Source organism: Lissotriton helveticus, chromosome 3_1 (genome assembly GCF_964261635.1).
Source record: "Lissotriton helveticus chromosome 3_1, aLisHel1.1, whole genome shotgun sequence".
NCBI classification, from domain to species: Eukaryota; Metazoa; Chordata; class Amphibia; order Caudata; family Salamandridae; genus Lissotriton; species Lissotriton helveticus.
Genome location: NC_136061.1, coordinates 1,391,310,316 through 1,391,324,910, shown reverse-complemented (window position 1 = coordinate 1,391,324,910; position 14,595 = coordinate 1,391,310,316). Strand labels below are relative to the sequence as shown.

General features: G+C 43.4%; 1 protein-coding gene across 1 annotated transcript in view; it reads right to left on the bottom strand.

The window, feature by feature from the left end:
• Positions 1-14,595, bottom strand: part of SEC22A (SEC22 homolog A, vesicle trafficking protein) — a 240,478-nt gene that overhangs the window by 174,681 nt on the left and 51,202 nt on the right. The gene's annotated exons all lie outside the window — the stretch shown is intronic.

Sequence of the window (14,595 nt, the reverse complement as noted above, 5' to 3'; positions counted from 1 at the left end):
TGTGCTTTTAGATTTTTCACTATTCCATCTGATGGTATCTGAGTGGATGGTCATCATCTTTTTCAGTGCTGTTCTAGATATCCCTTCTAGGGTACTAGGGTTATCAAAGAACTCAGGATGACCCAATTTAGTAAATAGAGTTCTCACATAGGATAACCATTTGATGTTACCTACCCCGTCAAGTGCTAGGCAGTCTTTAATAAGGTCTCTGTTCAGGTTAGCTTCCTGCGTAGCCCAGACCTTATGCCAGAGCAGGATAGGGAACATCTTGATGTCGCTAATATAGGTGACTCCTAGCTCAATATGTGACATATATGTAGATGTTGTTTTTGACATTCCCAGTAGGTGGCAAAGGAATTGACTTTCACAACTCTGTAGGGAATGATCTTTCTCAATGCCCCATAACCCTGCGCCATAAGTGGCTGTGGATACGCATTTTGGTCTGTAAACCTGAATTAATTCTTTAACTGGTTTACCACCTACTTTGTCAGAAAAGGAGCGCAAGGCACCTATGGTTCGACTAAAGGCCAGTGTCCGGGCTGCTATAGCAGCCTGCCAGCGGCCCCACCTGTCAAACAGAATTCCCAGGTAGCAGAATCTATCTGTTGTAGCTATTCTTTGATTGTCCAGGAATATAGTGCAGGGAGCTCTGTTAATCTTTGGTGCGCAGGGCATAGTATAAGTTTTTGAGATGTTAACTCTAAGGTCTCTATCCCTCATGTAACTAGTGAACTTATCTACGGCACGCTGTAAACCAACTCTAGGCCTGGACATTATAGCCGCGTCGTCGGCATATAATAAAATGGGGACAGGGGAGCCATTAACAGTAGGATAATCGTTAGGTAAGTTTGCCAGTTGCTGGCCAATAGAGTTAATATATAAAGTAAATAATAATGGTGCCAATATACAGCCTTGTCTGACCCCTCTAGAGATAGAAAATTTGTCTGAACATTCCCCCTGTTGACCGTACCTCACTCTCGCCCCTGCTTCTTTATAAAGTTCTTTGATAAAAGTGACAATACGGGCGTCAATACCAATATCCCACAGTGTAGACCATAGAAAACCATGATCAACACAATCAAACGCGGAACTAAGATCGATGAAAGTTATGAAAAGTGTTCCGTGTTTGGCCTGGGTATATTTAGAGACAAGAAGGGACAAGTTTAGGCATTGTTCTATCGTCCCTATTCCCTTTCTAAACCCACATTGTAGTTTTGATACCACTTGTTGGTTTTCCTCCCAAAGTTGGATTCTTTTTAAAATTATCCTTCCAGCCACCTTCATCAGGCCATCTAAGAGAGATATCGGCCTATAACAGGTTGGATCATCTCTGTTACCTTTTTTAAAAATAGGCACCACAATGGCATCTGGCCAGGTAGAGATGAACCCACACTGATTTCCCTTATTTAAAACATTTGTGAGCATCGGGGCCCAAAAATCAGGCTCTGCCTTGTAGACGTCCACCGGGGTGCAGTCTGGTCCTGGTGCTTTTCCAGGTGCACTTTCCCTGATGGCATCATATACTTCCTGATGGGTAAATGAGATATCTATGGGGAATGGGTTAGTGTAAGAAAAAGGACAGGGGTTATTAACAGTTGCCCATGGTGAAGGTGGACATGAGCACACACCTGCAGTAGATGTGCCTGCATCAGGTATAGAATGATTATACAATTGTTTAAAATGGTTTACCCAAGTGTCACCAGCGATGGCTACATCCATGATATTCTCATTATTATTCGATATATACGAAGATTTAACCACCTTCCAGAAGGCAGAGCTATTTTTCTGTTTGGATGCCTCCATTAGGGATTCCCAAGCCTCACTTTTTAGTTTTATTTTCCTATCTTTGATTGCTAATTTATATATCCTCCTGGCCTGGCGGAAAAGGTCTGAGTTTTTAGGTATTAAGTGTAGGGCCCTTTTTAGCTCTTTCAGAGCAACAGTACATATACTGTCAAACCACCCTGAGGATTTTTTAATGTTAGCCTTGGGTACTCTGACCAAAAGGTTTTTAATTGTGTGTTGAATATTGGAAAAGGCAGCCATTACCTCCTTTGGATTATTATTTTCTTCAAGACACACTGAAATGTCGGCTGCACATGAAGAAACAAAATTTTGAAGAAATCCTAGGGGTTGTATCTTTTCCCATTTGATAACATAACCATTTTCTTTAGTCAGGTTAATCTTAGGCGGATAAACACATATAGTAGATTTTTTACTTTGATGCCCCACAACTTTTACATTGAAGATTAACGGGTAACGGTCACTCAACGGGACTTTCCCCGTTTTCCAGTGGGTTATGAGCCCAGGTGTAATAGGGGAGATTAGAGCAAAATCTATAGTAGAATTGCAGTCACGACCGTTAAAGGTTGGCTCTAAGGGAGCCGTTGGTAAGCATACCTGATTGATAAATGACAGGTCAAAGTAAAAGATGATGTCATTTAGAAGGCTCCCCATCTTGGTGTGGGTGAAATGTATGGGACCATCCTCCCCGTAGTCTGCCAGGCCGCACAAACCTAGTTCATGGTACGGGCAGGTGGTACAATTAAAGTCCCCCACCCAAATGATCAATTTTTCCCCCACAACTTCTTCTCCTATCTTTTTGATGGAACTCAGAATTTTTGCCATGGTGGGCTCCATCTCAGTGCTCGGTATATTATTATAAAAGTTCACTAAGATGATATTATGCAGAAGCCCCCATTTAAAGGTTAGGATTTGATAGTACAAGCTTGACTGAAACTTATGCACTTTAACATCCCCCGTTGTTGATACATATATGCAAAGGCCCCCCTTATGGCGGCCCTGGATCGAGGGGGTGGCTGGGGAATGGAAAGTTTGATAACCTAATATGTGGGCTTCATCCAAGAGCCAGGTCTCTTGTAAGCAGAGAATACTATGGCAGGTCTACACTGTACAAAGTTCAAATCTTTTAACAGGTTAACTATAAAATGACATCTGGGGGTGTAATAAAAACTACAGAAACAGGGATGTGGAATTCCTATTGCCCGACTCCCATGACATTGTTTGGGGTCAAGGGCAACAGGTTTTCATGTGTATTTTGTCCTTGGGACAAGTAGGCCCAACCCCCTGCAGCACAAACACTTTTGCTGCCAGTTTGCAGTACCACATTACCGAACAGGCACGGTCTGCAGTTAAGGTAATATTTTTGTCCATATGTTAATGCTGTTCAAACTTGTATTCATGGTTCATTAATTGAAAGCCTTTATTATTAAGGTGAGCACTCCAAGTAAATGTTGTAAGCTCTGACTGCACTACTGACAGTGGTTCCAGTATAAAAAGTGTACACATGTTTTCAAAGTTTAGCAATATAAGGCTATGTTTAATGCTCCCAGAATGCTCTTTGATTTGATGAAAATATTTGCAGAAGCTTGAAAGCAAGATTGATGATACTTTGCTTTCAAAATAAAATGTTCCTAAAAAATGAAAGCAGGAAAAAAACATTTAGCTAAACTACTGTCAAATTGCAGGTACAATTTATTTGCAGCATCATTTAGTAACATGTGTTGATGCATGCTTGTATTTCCCAAATATATTCATAATGAAAAATCAGCATAACCACTTTCAATAAGATTATGGGAAACAAAAATAAACGAGCATTGTCAAAGCCAGTAGGTCCGAAATTGGTAGTCAGCTTTTAATTTTGTCAATGTGTGCATTGTTTTGGCATGGCTTTTGTAAAACCTTATTGGTGTGGGAGCTGCTGGGCCCTCATCATTATAACAAACATTGACAAAAGCAAAAATGTTTTTTGGTCTTAAAAAGCACACACTGAACAAAACTACTTTGTGTGCCAATATGCTCCTTGTGAAAGAGCAGAATGTGGTCACCGTGAAGCCAGCCCATACAGAGAGAGAGAGAGACAGAATTTTAAAAAATGCAAAGGGTCATGGTCAACACCAGAAAAGACTATGGGCCCAATTTTTAAACAAAGTCTCAAAAGTGCACCGATGGTATATGTCCTTGCATTATGTGCAGCTATACGGCTTTCGTGAATTCCCAAGAATTTACAGAAGTAGATATAGTACTCCTAGAAAATATTTGTGAACTGCATTTTAGCATGAGCAAATTTGGATGTGTAGATTTGCCCATGCAAAAATCTGAGTGTTTGCAAGTTCACTTTCCTTCCAACCACTTTTTTCCCAACTCTGGAAGAAGGTCTACATCTGCCATTGTGAGGAGCAAATGTGCAACATTTCTCAGTATGGGAAAAGATTAGAGGAGATTTGTTGAAAACCCTTAAAACATGCAAGTTAGTAGGTTTGCACTGACTCAAAAGGGCATTCTAACCCTGGAACTATTGCTTACCACTACCTGCAGCCCCAGTATGTAGATCTGAGGAAACGTGGCGACATAAGGGGATTGCAAATATTTAAACACTTCTATGGTATGAGCCCTGAAATAATCAGAGAAGCTATATCAGTACTCTTATACAATGAGATTGCTACCATAATTTGTCGCCACACTACATGGCACCAAAGGGACAAGTGGATTTTGTTACAGGACTAGTAGATTTATGAAGCATCCTGCCCCATGAACAAGTAGATATTTTACAGAGTACACTGCTCAGACAAATCATCACACAGGCAGAAATGGTAGATGTAACATGTCACGTTCGTCGGCCCTAAAGGCCACTAACAAATAAACTGTGTTTAATTAAAATCTGGCAGAGCAAAAGCGACAAGGGTTGGTTACCTGGCCTAAATAGGGCTGTAAACCTTGACAAGTAAAAATACAACTGTGGACTAACATGGTCTGTTTCCGATATACAGCAGTGGCATATTCAACCACCCATGACTCTACAAGTAACTTTTTTGAAAAATCCTTACTGCCTATACTATATAATGTTGATGGGCCCTGAAAGAATTGCCCCTTGCCCCTTTTATACAAATATTCTTGATGCCTGTTAACCATGGACTATGCTTTACCCCATCCAGCAAAAAGCAGCCCCTAATTAACTCCCTGTTTAACTTGACTGCTGGCTTAGACCAAACCTCATGCCTAAGAAGCAACAGAAATCAAATCCTCGATAAAAAATAAAACCAACTCAGTATGGCTTTTATAACTAGCACTCTTTGGGACTGCTAGCAATTTATTAAGGAACATATGTTCGAATTCTCTAAATGGTGCCTACTTTAGCGATTCCTCACACGCCCGCCCCCCAATAACAAGCGGATCGTACACACATACACCTGTAGATGTTAAGCCTCTGTTTGACAGGCTTGCACACTAATTTGACCACAAATCTACATATTGCTGCCAAAGATTTTTCAAAATATAGAGCCTTGTTATTAGTAGCCTGGCTAAAGCAGTTGTCGGAGGAGTTGAATAAAAATGCCTAGGTGTTTCTCCTGTTGATTTTCTCATTCTCTAAGAAAAAAGGCTGTCGCTTTCATTTGGTGGGGCCCACAACCAATGTACAAGTTTTCCTTTTATTGAATTTTAGCTCTATTTTCTCCACGAATTAAATAAAATTATCAATAAGTTACTGCAATGCGGTTCCTATCCGAGCCATTAGCACCGCATCATCTGCATATAACAAGATAGGCGCATGTTGTGTCCCTATATAGGGCGAATCAATGGCCTTGTCAATCAAGACACTTTTTATGCCGTTCACCTAAAGTGTAAAAAGGAAAGGTGCAAGTATAAAGCTCTGCCTCATACCTCCATCTGCATTAAAATACTCTGTACATAGCCCTAGTCATCCATAACATAAGGAGGCCACAGTATTTGTGTCAAATTGTCTTAAAAACTTGATAATACATGTCAACCCCCCCATAATTTTATTAGGTCCATTAGCTGCCCCAGTCCCTCTCCCCTTGGAACCCATGGAATTACAGCTGTTGGATCTCCTATTGACTATTGCAGTGAAAGTAATTCTTATGGAATGGAAATCCTTTTCCTCTGTTTCTTATCATGCTTGGTGGGCTTGGGTTTCCTTTTTACGAAGTGCTCATACCTCGGTCGATCATGCTCACCTTTCTCCATCTATTGCTAGTGGGGTTTGGAATGCTCTGGATAACTATATGGAGTTGTCATCAAAGGGGTTGGTTGACCAATATCCCTTCGATTTGTCTGGTTGAATGGCGTCTTGTTTGTCGGGTTAGTTCGTGGGAAATCCTTCTCTCTCTCTCTTTCTTCTCCTCCTTCTCTGTCTTCTATCCTTTTTCCATTCTTTCCCTCTTTTTTTCTCTTTCTTTCTTCTTTCTTCTTTCCTTTCCTCTCTTCCCCTGATTATACCAGCTGATAGTGATACTCTTGGTTGTGTACTCTGCCTAAGCTACTTAATTTATCTTAATTAATTCATTTTTTCTGTTTTTGGCAGACTACTTCTATCTATGGAGGAATTTGCTACGACTCATTTTTGAATTTCAGCTTCTGATTGCTTTTTATCTGTTATCAATTGTATCACTTTTACTTATAATCTGTATCCTCATTTGCTTCTTTATAATAATAAAATTCTTTTGAAATGATAATACATGTCAACCCCTAGATCAGTTAGGAGGTCCCACAGGGTAGAGCAATTGACAAAGCCAAACGTACAAGAGAGGTCCATGAATGACATGTAAAGGGACCCTTTCCTTGTCTGGGTATAATTACTATTAAGTAAGGGAAGATTAAAGCTCTGTTTGACTGTGCAAAGCTCTCTCCTGAAACCATGTTGGGCATCACTCACAATCTGATTGTCCTCTGCCCACTCTTCCAGCCCTGCTGAATGAGGTTTACCAGCCACATTGAGAGTAGAGTATAATAAAGTGATTGCCCTGTAAAAGGAGGGGTCAGATTTGTTGGCATTAACAAGCACCGGCAAAGCGAACAGATCACACCTATGGGAGCGCTATTGGCTTTGGCAATGCGTTTTAGCCATGTTGTACACTAGTGTGGTCACTGTTTGGCATAGCTAAAAGTCAGTGGGGTGGGGTGGAGTCGAGTGGGGTGGGTTGGAATGGGGTAGATTGTGGTAGAGTGGAGTAGGGTTGACTGGGGAAAAGTGGGGTCGATTGGGCTAGGGTGGAGTCGGGTAGTGTGGGGTCAAGTGGGGTGGGTTAAATTGAGGTAGAATGGGGAGCAATAAAGCAGGATAGAGTGGGGTAGACTGGACTGGGGTACAATGGGGCAGAGTGAAGTGTGGCACATTGGGGTAGACTGTTGTGGAGTGGGGAAGACTGGAGTGGGGTAGAGTCTGGTAGACTGCGTAGATCGGAGGGAGTAGAATGGGGTACGGTAGAGTGGGTTATAGGTGGGGTAGACTGTGGTAGATTGGGGTAGAGTAGATTGGGATACAGTGGGGTAGACTGGAGTGGGGTAGATTGTGGTGGAGTAGATTGGTATAGACTGAAGCAAAGTAGATGGGGTAGAGTGGAGTGGTACTGACTGGGGTGGAGTGGAGCGTGGTAGATTGGGGTGGGGGGTGGGGTGGAGTGGGGTAGGGTGGAGTGGGATAGAGTGGGGTACACTGGAGTAGGGTAAATCAGGCTAGAGTGGAGAGGGGTAGATTTGGGTAGGTCGACGTGGGGTACAACAAAGAGGAGTAGAGTGGAGTAGGTTAGAGTGGGGTTTTCTAGATTGGGATAGAGTGAAGTAGGGTAGATTGGGGTACAGTGGATTAGGGTAGATTGGGGTACACTGGGGTAGAGTGGGGTTGACTGGGGTAAAGTGGAGTGAGGTAGAGTGGGGTAGATTGGGGCTAGATTACGGTTGGGTAGAGTGGGGTAGAGTGGAGTAGATTGGGGTACATTCTAATGGGGTAGACTGGGGTAGAGTGGAGCTGGTAGATTGGGGTAAACGGGAGTGGGTAGACTGAGGAAGAGTGGAGCAGGTAGACTGGGGTTGGGAAGAGTGGGGTAGACCGGAGTAGATTGGGATAGGTAGATTGGGTAGAGTGGAGTGAGGAAGAGTGGGGTAGCTTGGGGTGGGTAAGATTGGAGTAGATGGGGTAGACTGGGGTGGAGTGGAGTGGGGTAGATTGTAGAGGGTAGAGTGAAGTAGCGTAGATTGGGTAGACTAGAGTGGGGTGGAGTGGAGTAGAGTGTAGTGGGGTAGAGTGTGATAGACTGCAGAGGGATAGATTCCAGTGGAGTAGAGTAGATTGCATTGGGGTTGATTGGGGTAAATTGAAATGAGGTGGAGTGAGGTAAAGTGGGGTGGAGTTGGTAAACTGAGGTGGGTAAACTGAGGTGGAATGGAGTAGATTGGGGTGGGGTAGAATGGAGTGAGGTAAATTGGGGTATATTGGGGTGGGCTACATTGGAATGGGGTAGAGTGGAATGGAGTGGGGTAGATTACAAAGCATCAGCAGCGGTCAGCATGGAACCCTGTTGTTCAAAGCACAAGTGTAGCGTGTTTACTGCTGCGACTGAAAACAGCACTGACTGAAGCCCACTAACAGGGGTGCATAAATGGCTCAACAAAGGAGGGCTTTGGCTCAAAGAAAACAAGTGGCGTTGCCTCAACATCCTGTGCTTTTGGGCAAATCACTTCATCTCCTGGTAGAAAAAAAAGAATGGGAACTTGTGTAATGTAACTGGTGCTCATGTAAAGCACCAAATACTTCCCGGTTAGGTCGAGTTTGGGCTATATAAAGTTGACAAAAAAAATAAATAGCAACTCAATTTACAGCAGGAGCAGTGGCTAGACACTAATTAAGTTAAATCAATCTGTAATTTGTCTATACTCCACAGAAACACAAGGAAGTTGTGCAGGGAGTAACGCCTTGTAAGTGCTGCCGAATTGCAAGACAGCAAAGAAGAGTGATAAGGATGCCAACAAATGGCCTTGAGCCCCTTTTTAGAGGTTATTTTCTTTTTTAAAGATATAATAGGACGTTGCCAATCAACAGTGCATGCTTGCAGCCTGCAAGCACGACCTAAAAAAGGGCAGAATAGTAGACTTTTTCCAGGAACTGGGAGGGCCTACCGTTGCAGCAGCATTAAGTACATTAAAAAGAAAAATGGGGTCCATAAAACAATATTATCTAAAAATAGGTCCTGTGGGACCCTGTCCGGTCCCTTTAAATTTATGACTGCTGCTAAGCGCTGTATTCCCAGCTCGAATGTAATAACACCCTGTTCGAAATGGCTCTTTTTGCAGGGTTATCCCAAACTTCTTGCTTCTTCCTCCTATTTTTTCTTGACCTGCTGTTGTTGGTTTTAGGACCCTGGGCACTTTACCACTGCTGATCAGTGCTAAAGTGCATATGCTCTCTGTGTAAATTGTGTTATGGATTGGTGTTCCATGATTGGATATTTGATTTACTTGTTAGTCCCTAGTAAAGTGCACTGAGTGTGCCAGGGCCTGTAAATCAAATGTTTCTAGTGGGCCTGCAGCACTGATTGTGCTACCCGCGTGAGTAGTCTTAAAAAAGTAACTCAGACTTGCCATTGCAGAGTCTGCGCGCAGTTGGTAACTGCCATGTCGACTTGGCCAGTGCACACACTTGCCAGTCCCTAACCTTCCCTTTTCTTACAGGACAGGCACCCCTAATGTAGGCCCAAGGTACTCCTGTGGGCAGGGTGCAGTGTATGTGAAAGGTAGAACATGCCCTGGTGTGTGTGGCATGTCCTGATAGTGAATTACAGCCAATTTCGTGTTTCACTACGGCAAGGCTACCGGTTCTCCATAGGACAAAATTAGAAGCTTGTTTATAACATCTTAAAGACAAAATTGGCCCTGGGAATTAGGTAAGAAAATAAAATGTAGTATGCCTGAACTCAGAATCTAACGATGCATCTTTTAGTAAAGGGGATTTTTACATTCTGTGTTTGAAAATACCACTTTTAGGAAGTAGGTATTTTCTTGCTCAGTCATCCTGTGTGCCTCTGCTGGAATGTGGATTGCCTGTCTGGGTTTTGGACGACAGATAACTAGAAAGCAAGGGTGTCTCCCGATAGTCTAGGTAGGTCAGGAAAGGGCTGAATAGACCTGGGCTGCGATGGGTGAAGAGGGAGGAGATTTCCTTGCACCTCAAAGGGCCTGGTCTGCCTCTGACAATGCTATCTCCACCCCTGCCAGGAAATCACACCAGAGAAGGAAAAACTGGTCTGGCTGGGCACAGACACCCTCTGCCTAGAGGATCAAAGGATTTTTGGATACAAATACTGGGGTCCAGACCCCTGAACTTTAGAACTCTTTTGGATCAAGAAGACTGACAAGAAGAAGAGCTGGAGAAGCTGTGAGGAAGACCTACCACTTTGCTGTGTGCTTTGCTGTGTAGGCCGCCAGTAGCTTCTTCTGTCTTGGGCAGTGAAAGGACTGGACTGAACTTTCTGCAATCTGCTTTGTGAGTTTCTCCAAGGGCTTGAGGTAGAGCTTGCCCCCAGTTCAAGAAGTCTCAGGAACAACAAAGACTTCAAGCTCTTCTGCCCGCAGCACTGGGGACTGTGTGTTTTGTGCTGTAACAGAGGAAAAGCAACTCAACGACGTCTATGACGCCACCGCCGACTCCGTGTCCTGACGGCACCACCACATCCGTGACCCTGGTCTCACCGACAAAGCCTGCTGACGCCGCCACCGAGCCGCTGCTCGCGCGGCGACCTATGGGCACCGTACTCCGCACCGCCTCGCTTCACGATGACGCCATGGCACCGCAGAGGGCACTGCTGCAACACGACCCTGGTCTCACTGGCGACGTCATCTGATGCCGTCACCAAGCCGTTGCTCGCACCACGACCTGTAGGCACCGCACTCCCTCACTACACAACAACGCCTTGGTATCCCCAACGACGACGCTCCACGCTGGAATCGATGCCGCTGCTTGCACCGTGGTTCGAGGGCTCCGCTCATAAAGGTACACAATGCACCGCCCTCATCTCACACCGCAGCCTTGTCCTACCGACGCCGGTGCCATCGACTCCAGTTCGTCAACTGACGACAGCGCTTCAGCAACGACGATGCCGCTGCTTACACAGTGACCTGCTAGCACCGTGACTAGCACCGCCTTCTTCTCGCACCGCGACCCTGGTCTCACCGACGCCGCCATCTGACGCCGCCACCTAGCCGCTGCTCGCACCGCGACCTGGGAGCGCTGCACTTCGCAACGCAACACCTGACGCCGGCCGACGCCAGCGCTCCTGACTCCAGCAGAGAGGAGATCGACCTGCAACACGTGTGACTTCGAGGGACCCGACAACTCCTGCACCGACTTCCGGAACAGACACCTGCGGACGCCGTGTTTTCAGAAGCTCAACGAGAGGTCGCCGACACCCTACATTTTTAAAAGGTACTGTTTGCGGGTCTTCCCGACACCGTAGCTGGCCCGCGACACCGCAGTCAGACAAAACTGTTTGGCTTTGTTTGCTCATGAAGCCGTGATAGCCCCGGACGGAGCTATCAACATCAAGGAACTGTTTTTAAAGAATATTTTGATAACTGTGTTTTTTAAGTACTGTATTGTGGATTTGTATCATTTTTGGTCTTGTCTTAAGTATATAAAAATATTGGATATTTTTCTAAACTGGTGTGGTGTCCTTTTGTACTGCTTACGCTGTATTACTGTTGGTTATGTGCAAATGCTTTACACACTGTCTCTAAGATAAGCCTGACTGCTCGTGCCAAGCTACCAAGGGGGTGAACAGGGGTTATTTTAGGAGTGTAACTCCCTTATCCTGACTAGAGTGGTGGTTTCTGCCTGGCTTTGACACATACCCTAGCCTACCAAAAATCCCATTTCTAACACACCCTCTTCAATACCTCTAACCTTCGGTGTATTTAAGTCCTCATGCTGTAGCCAAATCACCCTATTTAAAGAGAAAATTGCAGCAAAGTACTATGTGGCCCACTCTTTGGCAGGGATTAGAGTCTCTATTCTTAGCCTCGTGTCCTCTTGAAAGTAAGGGTTATTTCCAACTTTCTAAAACACAACGTTATGAGATAGTTTACTAGATGCCAATAGTGCCTCCCATGCTTCATCCCTAATTTCTCATTTCCTTTGTGTTATGGCAAACTTCTAGAGGGACATACACTTTTTAATAAGCCCCATATGCTTTGAGAGACAAGATTTTTGAGAGCTTTACTACGAACTCTGTCAAACCATCCAGAGGTACCTGAAGGCCTTGTATGGCATGTTAAACCTACCCGTATGGAAGAGGATAGTGTGGCAAAAGACTGCAGGATTAGATCTTCGCGAGCGTGCATATATAAGCAAATATCTCCTTGGGTTTTCTGTTTGCTTAGTACATCAGATAGAAATCTCCCTCTATCAATCCTATTCCATTTATCAGAAATGTCATTATTTTTTCCTACCTATAACCCATCTTTTGCAGAAGGGAAAGTCAAATTTACTATGGGTAGATTGTGATCACTTAAACAAGATGGAAACATTTCAAAATACCTTAAAAAAGAAGTCAGGTTATGTGAAATCAGAACGGAAATCAACAGTACTACAGAATTGATTCCCAACATAATTGGGACATAGTGACCTTATAATAGTTGCATGGTCTTTAGCAAAGAGAAAATCATATTTAATTACTAGTTTGTTAAGGGCTTCACCAAGCCCTGTGTGGGAAAAGTGGCAAATCCTCTCTTGAAGAATTAAACATTCCACACACTACATTAACCTTCAAGTTACAACACTGGATATTGAAAATAACCAACCCAAACTAAATAAGAGTCCTTTCTGCAGTAATTAAAATAGGTGTCAGGGTCACTTTCTAAATGTAAAACCATATCACAAGATGAATCATAAATGTTGTTATAAAAATAAATAAATGTATATAACCATATCCCCCATCTTTAGGTTTGTAACTCATCCCTGCAATATTCCAGCATAATAATCTACCATTGCTCTTGGACTCATTATTATTTAAGACTTTCCTCTCTCCTAAAAGTGTATTATGTATCCCATCACTTCATGGGCCGACAGACTTAAAACCCGGTTCCCCCATGCCGGGTGAACCCCTGGACTGGGTGGTCTATCCCGGTTGACTAATGCACTCAGGGAAAAAACGGTGTATGGTTTACAGTTCACACCTTGCGCTTGGGCAAAGGGAGGAGCTGACAAAGTAAATGACACATGGTGCGACACAATGACTCTTCTATTTATTTTCGCTGGGGTACTAGCTAGGGCTAATAAAAGGAGTGGCTTGCGAGGTGACAAAAGTAGCCTTCTCGCACAGGCCGTGGAACCACAGAGATTTGTACCCTCTTGCTCATGTGTACCCTCTTGCTCATGTGTACCCTCTTGCTCATGTGTACCCCCTTGCTCAGATAGTTCCAGTCAATCATATTAATTTTAGTGACAATATAATCTTACGTATAAGAAAAAAACTATATGTGGGATAAGATTACATGACAAAGTTTCTTGTTTCATACTAATATTTAGCTGTTATGTTTATCCCACGGGTTTTTTTACAGCTTAATATTACTCAAGAACATTTGTCACACAATTTAACCCAGAGAAAGCATGCTTAACTTAACATACTATTACACAACAACTCAATTATGTATGTCTTACATGATCTTAATCACACTTTGCGGATTAGATCGCACTGCTATTAAGATCTTTATTATTCAATAAATTCAGTTCAGTACATATTTATTCCTTCATTTAACTAGGCCGGGATGGAATGTTTAATTCTGCTGGCAAATCAACGGAATTTGGTTATTTCGCATTATTACTGTAACACAAAATTACTTACAAATTCTGCCGTGCAGCTGGTGGAATTAATCTGAAAAAAAGTTTCTGAAGAGGGCTGGAAGAAGGAACAGTCCCTCCGTGTTTTTTAAACTTAGAGGGACTGCTCCCTCTTGCAGCACACTTTAGAAACCACTGCAGTGCATACATCACGATGCGTTTACATATTCTCCAGAAAATACTGCAGAGTATGTAAGGGCGTCGAGGGGTATATGCACTGTAGTGATTTTTATACAGGACGGGAAAAACCACTGTAGATCAAACTTTAACCTGCAGTGATTTTTAAATGCAGATGTACTGCTCCCTCATTCCGGCCGGTTTAAAAAAACTCACTGCAGAGTATGTAAGGGCATAGAGGGGTATGCACTGCATAGGGATATGAAGTGGTTTCTGAAGTTTAGAAACCACTGCATACCACTTGGCGGTGGTGCCCTTACATATTCTGTAGTAATCACTGCAGAGTATGTAAGGGCACCGAGGGGTACTTGTCTGCGCTATTTTCTTAGTGCAAAATGCATCCGCGCATCCATATTTGGACACAACAGTGTATTCTGAGCTAAGAAAATAAAGCCAAATGCCCACTCCACCCCTTAGCAGAATGTTTATGGAATTTCAAGAATCAAATTCTGCCAATTCCACCCACTTATTGATTTAATCCAAATTTAGGGCCTAGATATGAGACAAATTGTAGGAAATACTGCTTTTTGTGTGATGGTCAACTTTTTATTGGTGGCTTTAGATCAAGGCAGAGGCCATGAGAAAAACACACAATGCACAAGAGATTTAGAAAATGTCAGAGAATTTCTACTCTGCATGTCTTTTCCTCTCGCCCTTGACAATGATGGAGGAGAGAGAAAGACCAACTCCACCTCACAACTTTACAGCGTAGACATTTCAGTAGTCCTCATTAATGCACTGAAGGCAATAGACCTAAAAGTTACAAAGAA